A 12704-nucleotide genomic window follows, 5' to 3' on the forward strand; every position below is an offset into this window, starting at 1 on the left:
GGGAGTAAACATTTCAGGATCTTCATTTGCTGATGTGGCATGACTCAAAATGAGAAGAAACAGCTTCAAACATCCACTAATATTCAGAACATGGAATTTATGAAGTATGAATGTAGGAAAATTAGAAGTTGTGGAAAATAAAATTGAATGCACAAAGATCAACATCCTAGGCATTACTGAGCTTTTGTTTTGGTTACCTGGTGCCACTCTGACAGGAATATACAACAAATGGGATGGCTTGAAGAAACAGGAGTTTATTCTCTTACAGTTTGGAGGCTGTAAGTCCAAGTCCAAAATGCCAGGCTCTAGGGGCTGGATGAAAGCCCCTCAACCTTGGGCTTCAGCTCTGCCTCCTGTTTCCAGCCCACTGAAGCTGGAGGCTTTTCTTTACTCAGACAGCTGCTGGCTGCTGAGGCTGACAAGCCCAAGGTTGACAAGTAACAAGGTACAGTCCCAATGCTACCAAACCACACAGCAGGCCATTAATTCAAGTCCATTGAAAATCCCAAGGTCAGCACAGCATGGCAGGCTGCTGAAACAATGACACGGCTACATGCAGGGTTCAAACGTGCCATAAGCTACAGACCATTCCCAAGCCTTCTCCTTATATACAGGAAGCAGACTACATCCCTAAGGTAGCTACTCAGCTGCTTGTGCTAGATCCCACCATGGAGTTGATTACTAGTCTCATCATGGGTAATACTATATCCAACTGCCCAGCCACTCAAGTAAGCCCAGCCAAGTTGACACACAAACTTAACTTCCACAGCTTTAATGGACTAATATGGGCCATTTTGAATCGAACAATCATATTCTACTATGCCAAGAAAGAAAAACTGAGGAGAAATGGTGTCCCATTCATTGTCAAAAAGTACATTTCAAGATCTATCCTAAAGTACAATGTTGTCAGTGATAGGATAATATCCACATACCTTCAAGGAAGACCAGTTAATATGACTACTATTCAAATTTCTGCACCAATGACTAATGCCAAAGATGAAGAAGTTGAAGCTCTTTACTAACTTCTGCAGTCTGAAATTGATCAAATATTGATCAAATTGATCAAGACAATCAAGATGCATTGATAATTATTGGTGATTGTAATGTGAAAGTTGGAAACAAAGGAGAAGGATTGGTAATTGCAAAATATGGCCTTGGTGATAGAAATGACACCAGATATCACATAGAGAATTTTGTAAGACTGTGATGCAGTGAATTACTTGGTATGGCTTTTCTAGCCATAGTCTTTGTAACTCCCACCGGATTATTGGGTGGGACCGTGCAAATAAGGTGTGTAGAACTTGGATATAGGGATTGGTTAGTTTTGTCGCTCTGCCAGGCTTAAAATGAGCCTTTCTAGAAACAGAGGGGGATCTCACTGCCATCAAGAGAGAAGATCTGGAGGTGAAGTAGGGTGACTCTTTGGACCCGAGATCCCTGCACTGGAATTCCTTGGCAGTGATGCCTGGCAGAGAGAGATGCCCCAGCAGAGAGAGATGACTGGCAGAGAGACAGTCACAGTGGAATCAAGAGGCACAAGGCAGAGCAGCAGGCTTACCTGGCCCACAGAGTGAGAAAACTGAGTGTCCTTGGGCAGGAGGCTTGCTAATGGAGTGGGGTGCACCTAGGTGTACATATCAGCTGAGCTAAAAGAGGTTTGTAACACTTGTCCAAGCAGGGCAGAGGCCAGGCTGAGAGGCCAAGGGCCAAAGAGATATGCATACCTGAGGGCATAGCAGAGGGGAGACTGTCTTGATCTAAGAATTGTATCCGAGCACGTTCCTAAACCTGAATTGTAGCCTGTTACTTCCTTAATAAACCCCATAATCATGAGTATTGTCTGTGAGTTCTGTGTGGCTATTGCAACGAATCATCAAACCCAGCAGAGAAGTGGTGAATGCCATGGGAGGGACAGTTGGTGTCAGAATTGGTAAAAAGGCTGGAGGGTGACGGCATGTCTGGCTTCATAGGAATAAGTGCTGGGCTGTAGTGATTCTGTCTTCCTCTTGAGAAGTTAGAAGAGGTCAGAAGATGCCACTTCCATGCTCTTTTTGCAGAGACTAACAACTTATTCATTGCAAATACCTTTTGTCAACAGCATAAGCAGTGAATATGCACATGGACATCACCAGATGAAATACACAGGAATTAAATTGATTACATTTGTGGAAAGAAATGATGGAGAAGCTTAACATCATCATTAAGAACAAGGCCAGGGACTGACTGTGGAACAGATGATAAATTACTTCCAAGCAAGTTCAAGTTGAAGCTGAAAAAATTAAAATCAAGTCCAGAAGAGCCAAATTATGACCTTGAATATATCCTACTTGGATTTAGAGATCATCTCAATAGTAGATTTCATGGACTGAACATGAAAAGTTGTGGGATGACATCAAGGATATCATATGTGAAGAAAGTAAATGTCATTGAAAAGACAGGATAGAAAGAAAAGACCAAAAATGGACATTGGAAGAGACTCTGAAACTTCCTCTTGAATGGAGAGTAGCTAAAGCAAATGGAATAAAATACGAAAATAGGTGAACAGAAGATTTCAAAGGGTGGTTTGAGAAGAAAAAATGAAGTATTGAAATGGAATGTGCATACCAGGGGTGGGAGGGGAGAGGAGGAAACACTGCTAGATAGGTAGAGACAAGTATTGATTTGGGTAAAGGGAAGGGCAATGTACCAAATGTGAGTGACCAACATGGTGACACTGAGGAAGAGGAAGACATGGAGAGGTGCATGGGAGGTACAGACAACAAAGATGTACTGAGTTGTCAGTGATGGCAAACATTAATATATGGGTGGATAGATGGATAGACAGGCTGAATGATTAGGTATGTATAGACAGGGGGGAATGTGCCCATGACCATGTATAAGGTTGGCAGACAATGTTTCTACAAGTGTATTTGTATGTAATGTAAGAATTTCTAGGTATATAGTAGAGCTGACAAGGGACAAGATTGTAGTCACTTCTTGGCCACAGGTAGCTACCCAGAGGGAGCAAGTAGTTGGACCTGTGGGCTTGGAACCATGGTCACAGGGGACATTGAGCTCAATTGGCATAACATACTACGCAAAAACATTGTACCACATCCTGCTTTGGCAAGTAGCGACTGGGATCTTAAAAGCTCGCAAGCAACCATGTAGATGTGATGATGGGTCTCCCTTCATCCAGAGCAAAGAAGAATGAAGAAAATCAAAGATTAGTCTAAGGGTCTGGTACAGCATTTGATACTCAGCCTATATGACTATGAGACCAGAAGAACTAGTTGGTGCCTGGCTACCACTGTCTACCACTTGGAGGGGGATCTATGTAGGAGATCCTGGATAGAGTGGGAGAACAATGTGGAACAAAACTCAAAATCATTAAAAAAAAAAAAAAAAAGGGACGGTTTGCCTGTCTGATAGAGCCTTGTGGAACCACTGAAACTATGGCCCCTATCTGTTCTTCAGGTCTGAAATTGAATTCACTCCTGTGGCTTCCAGCCAAACAAAAGACAGGCATATGAGCTGAACATTTACATTAGTTAGATACACATCTTGGAGAGATCAATCATGAGAGAATAGAAAGGCTGTGTATGCACTGGGAGACAGCTTGGGGGGACAGGAGTACATGGGAAGGAAGGACAGAGGGAAGAGGTAGCATAGCTATGGGGAGGAAGTGGAAGGAGAGCTGTTGCATTGTGGGAGATTACAGTCAATGTTATGAGACAAAGTATATATGAAATGCTGTATGGAAAGTGAACTTGCTCTGTAAACTCTCACCCAAATCACAATAAAATTAAAAAAAAAAAAAAAGAATGTGCAAAGATATGGAGTTAGAAAACCAAAATGGAAATACTCATGCAGCATTTCTCCAGCTGAAAGAACTGAAGAAAAAATTAAACCCTCAAGTTATAATATTGAAGGATTCTATGGTTCTATGGGCAAATGGGAGCTCTGGTAACCTAGTGCCTAAGGCATTTGACTGCTAACCAGAAAGCTGGTTGTTCAAACCCATCAGCCACTCCTCAAAAGGAAGATTGGGCGATCTACTTCCATAGTGATACTGCCTCAAAATGCAAGGAGGGGTTGCTATGAGTCGGATCTGACTCGATGGCAGTGAGTTTGGTTTTTTGGTTTATGGACAAAATATTGAATGATACAGAAAACATCAAAAGTAGATGGAAGGAATACACCTAGTCACTGTACCAAAAAGAATTGATCTATATTGAACCATTTCAGGAGGTAGCATATGATCAACAATTGATGACATTGAAGGAAGAAGTCTAAGCTGTGCTAAAGGAAACAAACTCCAGGAATTGATGGAATACCAATTGAGATGTTTCAATACATGGATGCTGTGTTAGATTGGGTTCTCTAGAGAAGCAAAACCAGTAAAGCTTATACATACATATAGAGAAAGAGAAATTTATCTTAAGAAAATGGTTCACACACTTATAGAAGCTGGCAAGTCCCAAGTTCTTGGATCAAATGTCAAGCTGGAGGCTTTTCCTGATGCATGCAGCTGCAGGGGCTGATGAGTTCAAGGTTGGCAGGCAGTAGACTGGCTGTTGACTCCAACGAATGATGAATCCAAGATCTCCAGGCCGAATAGTGGATTGTTCACTCACGGACAGTTTTAGGCAACACAACAGGATCCTGATCCACAGAAGAGGGTCCCTTCTCCCAGGATGTCCATAAATATATGGGAAGCAGGCCACACCCCTAGGGAAATTCCCTTTCAATGGATTGGCTGCTCAAAACATACACTTCTGATCCCATCAAGGGAATAACCCACATCACAATTACTTAAACCACAAAGAATTGTGGTCCAGCCAAGTTGACACACAGTTCCAACTATCACAGTACACCCCCTGTCAACTTGGCAGTTGTACACATCTTCTTAACTGTATATAATCTCTAAATAAGGACAATTATAAATTCATATTTGCACCTGACAAGATATGCTAACATGTGTACAACTGAAACGCATTAACCTTATTTATATTTCACAGTTCATAACAGAAGGAAACAAAAATATTTGATGCACATATACAATGAAGAAATATAACAATCATAGTCCTCATTTCTGCAACTGGTTATGTGGTTGTAGCTGATAATTCAGAACTTCCTTCTTCCACCATCCATTCTGTATTTCCCTTGCCCTCAGCAAGCACCTCAGCTGGTCGTGGTTCTTTGCCTGGTGGCGTGACCCAAACCTTCATTCCTGAAGGGTCATTAGTAGTCATGTAAGAATTGGGTTACTGTAATTTTCCATTGACTTTAATCACAGGGCATTGTAGTACTGAGAGATGTCCTAAAGAATCTCCTGTATTCCAGACATATTCTCCAGGTTTCTATCTGTACCTGTTAGCAAAATCAAATAGGTCTTTTTGGGTGTAGCATACCACCTCACGCCACAGATTAGCAGGGCCCTCTTTACTAATGTAGGCAGGGTCATCAGTGCCTTTATGATTAATCAAATTGGAGAACCAAAACAGAATCGGTGAGAACCAATTTAGGAAGCCCATCCTTATGATTTTGTCTCTCTAAAACCACTCTCGATACCAAATGTTTTTGCACAGGCAAAACAGGCAAATTAAATGGTCAGGAATATGGTCAGGATAGTCAGGAAGATCTGGATATGGATATTCTGTTCTGGTTACCTAGTACCACTCTGACAAGAATATAACACAAATGGGATGCCCTTAACAAACAGGAATTTATTCTCTCACAGTTCAGGAAGCTAGAAGTCTGAGTTCCAAGTGCCAGGCTCTAGGGGCTGTGTGAAAGCCCCTCGACCTTGGGCTTCAGTTCTGCCTCTTGCTCCTGGCCCACTGTAGCTAAAGGCATCTCTTCGCTCAGGCAGCTACTGGCTGCTGAGGCTAATGAGCCCAAGGTCAACAAATAAAATGGCACAGTCCCGATGTTACCAAACAACATGGCAGGCCATTAATTCAAGTCCATTGTAAGTCCCAAGGTCAGCAGAGCATGGCAGGCTATGTATAGGGTCCAAGCGTGCCGTAAGCTAGAGACTGTTCCCCTAAGGCTTCTCCTTATATACAGGAAGCAGACCACATCCCTAAGGCAGCTACTCAGCCGCTCACAGTAGATTCCACCATGGAGTTGATTACTAGTCTCATCATGGGGAATACTACATCCAGCTGGCCAGCCATTCCACCAGGCCCAGCCAAGTTGACACACAAACTGAACTACCACAGATGCAAAACTGGGAGAACTCACTCGTTTATGCCAAGAAATTTGGAAAATAATTACCTGGCCAACCTACTGGAAGAGATCCATATTTGTGCCCCTTACAAAGAGAGATGATCCAACAGAATATGGAAATTATCAAACAATATAATGAATATTGCATGCAAGTAAAGATTTGCTAAAGATAGTAATAATAAACAATTGTAGTAGTACATATACAGGGACTTGTCAGAAATTCAAGCTGGATTCAGAAGAGGATATGGAATGAGGGGTATCATTGCTGATATCAGATGGATCTTGGCCGAAAGCAAAGAATACCAGAAAGATGTTTACCTCTGTTTTATGGACTATGCAAAAGTATTTGATTGTATGGATCATAACAAATTAAGAAGAATGGGAATTCCAGGACACTTAATTGTACTCCTGAGGAACCCATACGTAAATGAAGAAGTGGTCATTTGAACAGAACAAAGGGATACTTCATGGTTTAAAATCAGGAAAGATATGTGTCAGGGTTGTATCCTTTCACCATACTTATTCAATCTGTATGCTGAGCAAATAATTTGAGATTCTGGACTGTATGAAGAAGAATGTTACATCGGGATTGGAGGAAGACTCATTAACAACCTATGACATGCAGATGACATAACCTTGCTTGCTAAAGTGAAGAGGGCATGAAGCACTTACTGAAGAAGATCAAAGACTACAGCTTTCAGTATCTGTTATACCTCAACATAGAGCAAACAAAAATCCTCATAACTAGACCAATAAGCAAAATAATGATAAATGGAGAAAAGACTGAAATTGTTAAGGATTTCATTTTACTTGGATCTACAATCAATGCCTATGGAAACAGCAGTCAAGAAATCAAAGTACTGCACTGGAAAAGTCTGCTGCAAAAGACCTCTTTAAAGAGTTAAAAAGCAATGACATCACTTTGAGAATGAAGGTTCACCTGGCCACAGCCATGTATTTTCAATCACTTTGTATGGATGTGAAAGCTGGACAATAAATAAGCAAAACCAAAGAAGAATTGATGCCAAAGATTATGGTATTGGTGAAGAAGGACCAAATCTGTCTTGGCTGAAGTACAGTCAGAATGCTCCTTAGAAGCAAGGATGATGAAACTTCATCTCATTTACTTTGGACATGTGATCTGGAGGGACCAGACCCTAGAGAAGAACATCAAAGCAGAGGGTTAACAAAAAAAAAAAAAAAAAAGGGGAGATAGATTGACACAGTGGCTGCAACAATAGCCTCATACATAGCAATGATTGTGAGAATGGTGCAGGACTGGACTGTATTTTGTTCTGTTGTACATAGGATCGCTTTGAGCCAAAACTGACTCCACAGCACCTAACAACAACAACAACAACAGTAATACTGATAATGAGTGAATGATGTTCTCAACCTCTCTCTTCAAGTGATCCCTTGTTCCCTATCACACAATTCAACTAAGCTGCTTTCCTGGTTTTCTTTCCCATAGCCATGCTCATTCCTGCCTTTGTGTCTTTGCTCGTGCTGTTCTACTGCCTGATGCCCTACCATTTCTCTCCACTCATTCCCAGCCTATCATTCCTTCAAGCTTCCACTCCAGCCTTCTCTCCTCTAGGAAGCCTTCCTCCGCACACTAACAGACTGAATATCTCTCCTGTTCTCACCATCCTGTGCCATTTCTCCTTAAAATCCTGCCTATGTCAGAGGCCTTGGCTGGAGATCTGTGCAGGCAGAAATCAAGTCTTATTTTCCTATGTCCTCCCCAAAAGTGGTGAGCTCGAGGCCAGACACATGGAGATACAAGTAAAGATGCACTGAGTCAGACCCTAGTCTGTTGTTTCTACTTCTGGTCTTTTAGGTTCTACTGGAGGACGAATCCCTCCATTTCTCACTTCCCTATTCGTACCATCTGAGTGTCAGCTTCTCACCCACTCAGATCCTATGAGTAAGTTGGTGTGAAAGCAAAGGCAGTGGAAGCAGCAATGTTTTGGATTCTATTAGGTTGAACTACATAAAGTTGCCGTCTAGAACAAAAATGGTTAAGTACCAACAGTTTCACCTGGCTCCGTTTAATATGTACTCTAAGGTAGCTGGTCTGACCTCTCTTAGACTTAAGTTTCCTCGTTTAGAAAATGAGGAGGAGAAGCTCATTGAGAGTTTGAGAGAGGAGAAAATGAATCTGTGTAGCGCTGCGGGAAAAGCTTGAGTTCTGGAGCCAAGAACCTGCATTTGGATCTTGTTTGAACATCTTATTGGAATTCCTGATTGCACATAACAGAGTCCACTACAGCTAGTTTAAACAGAGCAGGAATTTGTTACAGGGTGTTAGGCAGCTTGCAGAATATCTGGAGGGCCCCAGAAACCAGGACTGACCAAACTTGGGGACATTTTTTAATAAAAACACCACTGCCTTTTGCTCAGTCCCTATGATATTGGGGATGGATGCCCGAGGCTCTGCCACTGCTGTCCCAAAGAACTGGATGCCTCTGTCACTGCCCTCACAGCAAGATGGAGTCCCCCATCTGGATGCCTGCTGTTGCTGAATCCAGGTCTCACATGAGCATGTCTGATTGATGGCATCTAGGTCGTATGTCTGAACCTGAACCAAGCCCCAAAGGGCCTTGGGGATGTGGTGTTTCTGGCTTCTACCTTGAGAATGTGGCATTCAGTGGAGGAAAAAATTAAAACATAGGGTGGGAATTAAAAGATGACAACTATCCACTATTGATTTTTATTAGCCATATGATCTCAGGCAACTAATTTATCCTGAGTCTCAGATTTCTCATCTGCAAAATGAGAATAATAGTAGCATCTATTTCATAGGGGTAAATGCACTGATTTGTGTAGAAGTCCTCAGAAGAGAACCTGACAAATAATAAATGCTCAATAGATGTTAGCTATAATAATAATTATTATTGTAGTATTGTTAATGGATTGACACCTCTTGGCACAAAGCCCAGCACAGAGAAGATGCTCTTTAAGTGTTTACTGAATGAAACCTCTGGCTGAGGTATTAGTGTTCATATTCTTTCTGGCCAGCCCTGAACACCGCAGACAGCTAAGACCAAGTGTACTAGCTCATAAGAGCCAATTGTTAATTTTAATTTTTTAGGAATTTTGTAAGCTGTTTAATATTACATTGGTAGCTTGAAATCTGCCACGTGGGGCAATTTACACCACAGAAATCTACAAATGCTACAAATCAGGGTTCCCCTCTCCCTAAGAACTGCAACTTCTTAGAGTTAAACATTTCCAGCATATCACAGGCTAGGACACAGAGTATGGAGGCATATAAAGGCATGTAAAGTGCCTATGCCATCTCTCTTGGTCCTTCAGTATGAGATCAACTTTATTTTCCAGATGTCAGAACACACAGATGCACTTCTGAATACATGGATTTTTAAAAAAATTTTTTTCACCTTTCCCTGAGTACCTCTTCGGTACGTGTCAGTTCCTACCAGACTGAGTTCCTTAAAGACAGTGTCCAGCACCCAGTACAAAGTCTTGCTCAAGGAATATTTGTGGAATAGATAAATGGACCAGAGCTCTGGGGTTTCGCCTCCTTACACTAGCTGACAACATTCTCCTTTGCTGGTACCCCTTAGAAAGGCACCACAGTCCTGTTTTCCTTCCTCATGCCCTTTTGCCATGTGGATCATATAAGAAGGGAGTGTGGTGGAGGCTGAGAGGGGGCAGAGTGCTCAAATGCTTGTGAACCTCCTAAGGGGGACGAGGAGGCTGCCTCCTACTTTGGAAACATTCCTCTGATTGCTCTGCACAGCTCAGCAGGCCGCCCTGGCTTAAGACGAAAAGGAGGGAGAGGCAAACACCCTCCATTTAATTAAAGCCAACTTTACATTGTTATTCCATTTGCCTGTGTTATTGCACGGGTTTACAATAAAGTTATATGGCGCCCCCAGGGCGGCTGGAGCTGCGTGATAGAATGTATCCAAGTTCAGCACTCCAGGACTGTGCTTGGCTTCTCTGCAGCGTGAATCAGAGCCAGCCCTGGGTCTTCTCTGGGGCTCCAGGCCATTGTTTAGGCTCAGACCTGTTAGTAGCACCTTTATGTGCTTTCTCTTTGCTGGCATTGCACTACCCCTGAACATTGCTACACGTCCCCAGGAATACACATTCCCCAGTGTCCACAACCTAGTCCTGACCAATTTATTTTCAGCAACACAGAGCTCCTTGTGGTTGCCCCTCCCACCCCCAAACCAAAAAACCCAAACCTGTTACCCTTGAGTGGATTCTGACTCATAGCGACCCTGCAGGACAGAGTAGAACTGCCTCATAGGGTTTCCAAGGTTATGGAAGAAGACTGCCTCATCTTTCTCTTGTGGAGCAGCTGGTGGGTTTGAGCTGCCAACCTTCTGGTTAGCAGCTGAGCACTGAACCAGTGCACCACCAGGACTCCTTCATCCCACCCCATCGCACCTCACCCCATCCCACCTCAACAACCTTAAATGCCTATGCTGGCCTTTCTTTAGCTCTGTGGAGACATCAGTGACCTAGCTAAGCAATCTCTTATATTTAGTAACTGCCTAAGTCTCTCCATCAGCCACTCCTCGGAAGGAAGGTTGGGCAATCCTACTTCCGTAGTGATATTGCCTCGGAAACCCAAGGACGGGTCGCTATGAGTCGGGTTTGACTCGACGGCACATCACAACAACAACAAGTCTCTCCATATCTGACATCTCTTCTGATTCTCACAACACTTCTGTCCAGATCTTACCCACTCTTCAAAGCTGAGTGCAAATGCCGCCTCCTCGTTGCAGTCTTCCCTGATCTCTGAGTGGAATTAGCCACACCTTTGCCTAGACCCCTGTGATGCTTCTCTTTGCCCCCATTTCATAAATTTCATCACAATTTTTAAAACATTTTTTTTTTTAAATTAAGGCAAGTTTTACACACAGTGGGATGTGCAGATCTGAAGTATTCTTGGTAAGTTTTGACAAATGCATGCACCCATATAACCACCCTAATCAGGGCAGAATATTTCCAGAAAGCTCCCTCATGATCCTTCCCAAGTAATCCTGACCTTCCAGAGGAACTACTGTTCTGATTTCTAACTCTATATATTTGCTAGCTCTTCAACTTCATAATTAGTCTGTACTCTTGTGTCTGGTTTATTTTGCTCAGCAAAAAGTTACTGAGCTTCATTCATGTTGTTAGATTAGTAGCTTGTTTTTTTGTTAATGCTGAGTTGTACTCCATTGTATAGATATACCAAATTCTGTTTATAATTTATTTGGGTTGTTATAGCTTTGGATCATCAAGAATAAAGTTGCTATAAACACGCTTGTACCGTCTTTGTGTGGACATATGTCTTCATTTCTTTTGAGTAAATACCTAAGAGTGGAATTGCTGGGTCAAAGAGTAGATATATTTTTAACTATATGAACTGCCAAAGAGTTATTCAAAGTGGTTGTACCATTTTATACTCCAACCAGAATGTTCTGGTTGTTCCATATCCTTGTCAACATTTATTGTTGTCTTTTTCATTTGAGCCAGTATAGAGGATGTGTTGGTATATCACAGTTTAGCATTAATTTGCAATAAATTAAATTCTAATGAATTTCATTAATTACAGATGATTAATGATGTTGAGCATTTTTTCACACATTGAGTTGCCAGTTGTATATCTTTTGTGAAGTATCTGTTCAAATATTTGTCCAGTTTCTATTGGATTATCATTTTATTATTTACAGGAATTCATATATAGTCTGAATATAATAAGTACAGTGTTTATACATATGTATATATGCATATATGTATATGTATTAATATAGATTGCCTATTGATTTCCTTTTTAAAAATTTTAAACTATTATTGTTTCTTTTATTGTGATTTGGGTGAAAGTTTACAGAGCAAATTGGCTTTCCATTCAATAATTCACATGTATTTTGTTTTGTGACATTGATTGCAATCTCCATGATATAACAGCACTCTTCCCACTTCCTCCCTGTGTTTACCATTTCCCTTTTTCTTCTTTCCTATCCCTTCCTGCCTTCTGAGATTTTTTCCTGGGCAAATGCTGCCTTTTTGATGTCTTATGGTTGATTATTCTGATGAGTGCATACCTCCCTGGTGTTATTGTTCACCTGATAGCCTATCATTTGGCTGAAAGTTGAGCCATGGGAGTGAGTTCAGTTCTAGGCTTTAAGGGTGTGTAAGGGCTACAGTCTCGGGAGTTCCACTAATCTCTGTCAGACCAGTAAGCCTGGTCTTTTTTATGATTCGAGTTTTCCATATTTTTATCCCACTCTGTCTGGGACCTCCTATTGTGATCTCTTTCAGAGCGGTCAGTAGAGGTAACCAGCACCATCTAGTTTTTCTGGTCTCAAGGTCATGGAGGCTGGAGTTTACATGGCCCATTAGTACTAAGGACTAATTGTTTCCTTGTGTCTTTGATTTTCTTCACTCTTTTTTTTTTTTGCTCCAGACAGGTAGAGACCAATAGTTTTGTTCCTTAGATGGCTGCTCATAATCTTTAAGGCCCAGTCACT

Source organism: Orycteropus afer, unplaced genomic scaffold (assembly GCF_000298275.1).
Source record: "Orycteropus afer afer isolate SDZICR_OR568_19922 unplaced genomic scaffold, OryAfe1.0 scaffold00169, whole genome shotgun sequence".
Lineage (NCBI taxonomy): Eukaryota > Metazoa > Chordata > Mammalia > Tubulidentata > Orycteropodidae > Orycteropus > Orycteropus afer.